Consider the following 4705-nt stretch of genomic DNA (forward strand, 5'->3'; position numbering starts at 1 on the left):
GAACAAGTATTTGATACACTGCCGATTTTGCAGGTTTTCCTACTTACAAAGCATGTAGAGGTCTGTAATTTGTATCATAGGTACACTTCAACTGTGAGAGACGGAATCTAAAATAAAAAATCCAGAAAATCACATTGTATGATTTTTAAATAATTCATTTGCATTTTATTGCATGACATAAGTATTTGATCACCTACCAACCAGTAAGAATTCCGGCTCTCACAAAGGACCTTGTTAGTTTCTTTAAGAAGCCCTCCTGTTCTCCACTCTTACCGTTATTAACTGCACCTGTTTGAACTCGTTACCTGTATAAAAGACACCTGTCCCACACTCAATCAAAACAGACTCCAACCTCTCCACAATGGCCAAGACCAGTGAGCTGTGTAAGAACATCCGGGATAAAAATTTGTAGACCTAGCACAAGGCTGGGATGGGCTACAGGACAATAGGCAAGCAGCTTGGTGAGAAGGCAACAACTGTTGGCGCAATTATTCGAAAATGGAAGAAGTTCAAGATGACAGTCAATCACCCTCGTCTTGGGGCTCCATGCAAGATCTCACCTCTGGGGCATCAATGATCATGAGGAAGGTGAGAGTCAGCCAAACTACACGGCAGGACATGGTCATGACCTGAAGAGAGCTGGGACACAGTCTCAAAGAAAACCATTAGTAACACACTACGCCGTCAGGATTAAAATCTGCAGCGCACCGCAAGGTCCCCCTGCTCAAGCCAGCGCATGTCCAGGCCCGTCTGAAGTTTGCCAATGACCATCTGGATGATCCAGAGAGGAATTGGGGAGAAGGTCATGTGTCTGATGAGAAAAAAATAGAGCTTTTTCTAACTCCACTCGCCGGTGTTTGGAGGAAGAGGAGATGAGTACAACCCCAATAACACCATCCCAACCGTGAAGCATGGAGGTGGAAACATTATTCTTTGGGTTGCTTTTCTGGCAAAGGGGACAGGACGACTGCACCGTATTGAGGGGAAGATGGATGGGGCCATGTATCGCGAGATCTTGGCCAACAACCTCCTTCCCTCAGTAAAGAGCATTGAAGATGGGTCGTGGCTGGGTCTTCCAGCATGACAACGACCCGAAACACACAGCCAGGGCAACTAAGGAGTGGCTCAGTAAGAAAGAATCTCAAGGTCCTGGAGTGGCCTAGACACTCCCAGACCTGAACCCACTAGAAAATCTTGGAGGGAGCTGAAAGTCCGTATTGCCCAGCGACAGCCCCGAAACCTGAAGGATCTGGAAAGGTCTGTATGGAGGAGTGGCCAAAATCCCTGCTGCGTGTGTGCAAACCCTGGTCAAGAACTACAGGAACGTATGATCTCTGTAATTGCAAACAAAGGTTTCTGTACCAAATATTAAGTTCTGCTTTCTGATGTATCAAATACTTATGTCATGCAATAAAATGCAAATGAATTACTTAAAAATCATACAATGTGATTTTCTGGATTTTTTTTTTAGATTCCGTCTCTCACAGTTGAAGTGTACCTATGATAAAATTACAGACCTCTAACTGCTTTGTAAGTAGGAAACCTGCAAATTGGCAGTGTATCCAATACTTGTTCTCCCCACTGTACATAATATGACATTTGAATTGTCTTTATTCTTTTGGAACTTCTGTGAGTGTAATGTTCACTGTTCATTTTTATTGTTTATTACACTTTTGTATATTATCTACTTTACTTGCTTTGGCAATGTTAACATATGTTTCCCATGACAATAGGCACCTTGAATTGAATTGAGATACAGAGACAAACTAAGTGAGAGAGAGAGAAAGAGGAAGAGCGAGAGATACAGAGAGACAGAGGGAGAGAGAGAGAGCTACAGAGAGAAACAGAGGGAGAGAGAGAGCTAGAGAGAAAGAGAGAGAGGAGGAGAGAGAGCGAGAGAGCGAAACAGAGGGAAGAGAGAGAGCTACAGAGAGAACAGGGAGAGCGAGATACAGAGGTAGAGCGAGAGAGACAGAGAGAAACAGCTGGAGAGAGAGATACCGAGAGAGAGATACCAAGAGAGAGAGAGATACCGAGAGAAACAGAGAGAGATACCGAGAGAGATACCAAGAGAGAGAGAGAGAGAGATACCGAGAAACAGAGAGAGAGATACAGAGAGAAACAGAGAGAGAGAGATAAAGAGGGATATAGGGAGAAACAGAGGGAGAGAGAGATACAGAGGGAGAGATGGTGAGATAAAAGAGGAAGTACTGGTTATTACCAAGCTCCTTACTATATGACAACATATTACCTTATAATGTCGCGATATGTAGTAGAAATCTACAGTAAGGGAGGAAACTCACATTGCTGCCAGCCTTTCTGTCTCCACCACCACAGATCATGGAGGGCTTGACGGAGCCTCTCGACCAGTCACTCTGGCTGCAGGTCTCATGGGCCCCCACGGGCAGCAGGGCCTGCTGCAGCTATTTGGCAATGGGACCGCCAGCTACAGATAAGAAGACATGGTCAAAACACACAGTCATAAGACGGGCATAGTATAACACAGTTGTAACACGATGACGTTATAAACACACACAAGGTGGCARACAAGAAAAAAAAGAAGAAAGTGGAACCAATTCGGAATAAATTTGTATTGGGCGTTGCACCAGCCTTCTGGGAGATCTGGTGAAGGACAAGGAAAAAAGGAGAAAAGTGGAATATGTTTTGAGTGAATATGGAATGGAGGATCTCACAGAACTTTTGGAAGAGCTTGAGGAGGAAATTGAATGTGATGAGTGAGGATGAATTAACTGTGGTGGCAGGTTCAGTGATGACTGCTGAGAAGAAGTTGAGTGTAGAGCGAGAAAGTGAGGTGAAGAATGTGGGCGTGAAGTGCAGAAAGAGGGATACGTGCTCCAGTAGTTCAGAGACGGAACCTGGTGAGAGTGAGGATGAAGTACCTGTGCTGAGGACCACCGAGATCGGGCCTTGTACCGAGGATGATAAGGGTGATTCTGGCCCAGTGGGAGTGGGATTTCTAGAGAGAATGGATCCTTGAATTTTGGGTGATCCATATGTGATGTCAGGCTGACCGGAGGAGAGGCTGGGTGGAGGAGAGGCTGGGGACTGGTGAATTGGTGAAGATAACTCGGAGTGGACTCGTGATGATTTATTGTGTTTCTTCCACCCAGAGGGAGCGGGAGCTCCGGATTACACGATTAGGGATAAAATTGTGACTTGCTTTGCTCTCTGGAGCAGGGCCCCGATGAAAGGAGTGATAAGTGATTAAATAGTGGAATTGGGTGGTGTTTATTTAGTTTMGTTTTTTTAGAGGGCTAATAGTTGACAGTACAATTTTCCTTTTCCCCAATTTTGTATTCCCATAATACAATTTTGTATTATCCTATTTTATGTAGGTAGGCCGTGAATGGCCTCACACACCAGTACACCAGTACAGTAGATGGCGGTGTATGCACCAAAAAAGTTTGATGCGATCTGTCAACCAAATCCCGAAGAAGAAGAAGAATTCTCATCAGCAGCCTATATTTTAGCCTAGTGCACCAAATGAACATAGGCATTAATATTTAACAGACAATGAATAAGTTAAACTATATATGGGAATACAAATTTAAAGAAAATGTAGCCTATTTCAGAACAATGTAGCCATTTTAATTCTCTCTAGAAATACATGGGAAAATGTAAACGCCGAGGATATGGCTTTTGCAAGCGCCAGCATCCTTCTCGAAAAAGTTGACAATCCCAAAATGTGCAAATTCATGAATTACACACATGTAAAAACGAAGGCGCAGTCTGATCAAAAAAAACGAAAGCGTCGGATGAATGCACTGACACATAAGACCAATATGTTCTTCATATTTTGTAGGAGAGCTGGCTGAAGACATTAAAGTTGTTCTGGCTGATACACTGTAGTTACAGGCAGTGAACTATTCAAGTGTCAGAATATAATTCAGAGTATCTGCACTTTCACGCTTGCTTTGTGGAGGCAGAGAAGTGTATCCCTCCAGTATCTCTCCAAATTCTGTGCCTTAACCGAGTTGGAGAAGTTGTCTGGTTGTAATTTCTACAGTGAATAAAAATGCTAGCCATTTATGTTCTGAAAATAGTAAACATTTCCCCCTCTACATTTTCTGATATAAAATGGCAATCATACTCACATAACTATGTGTTGATTGATGTGGTCTTATTATACCTACACACTGAAGATGGCTGTAAAGCCGAAACCTATGTGTGCACTATCCCTGATGCAGTGAAAATAATTATCATTGAATAATGAAGTAAGCTTTAAGCAACATATTTTAGAGTGAGGACCCATTCCACATTTTTGTTTGTCTGAATTTGCTGATTTTACGCACCAGCCAAGCTTCTGGGAGAGCGCACTGGTTCTCTTCTGATTAGCTATATTCTCTACAGCCTTCTAAGGTGGAAGCATTTTTCTGAGACAGCATAATGTGTTTTCTTATTTCCAATRGCTGTCTATCCTGCCTTTGCGTTCATAATCTAATGTTAAATTTAAGGTGTTGATGAATTCTTGTCTGAAAAGAGCATTCCAGTGCGGTGTTGGGGGCTCTTTTCAAATATTAGCTTTTGTGCAATTAAGATTTGTATGCTACGCCTCCTCAGGTTTACACAGCTCTTTAAATAAGTCCCTCATTGCTTTAAGCCACACCCAAACAAGAGCATACGTACAGTACCAAAGTCTGTACAAGAACGTACAACAACATTTTTGGGAAACGTGTTGTTCAGT

The sequence above is a fragment of the Salvelinus sp. IW2-2015 genome, linkage group LG16 (genome assembly GCF_002910315.2).
Source record: "Salvelinus sp. IW2-2015 linkage group LG16, ASM291031v2, whole genome shotgun sequence".
Taxonomy (NCBI): domain Eukaryota; kingdom Metazoa; phylum Chordata; class Actinopteri; order Salmoniformes; family Salmonidae; genus Salvelinus; species Salvelinus sp. IW2-2015.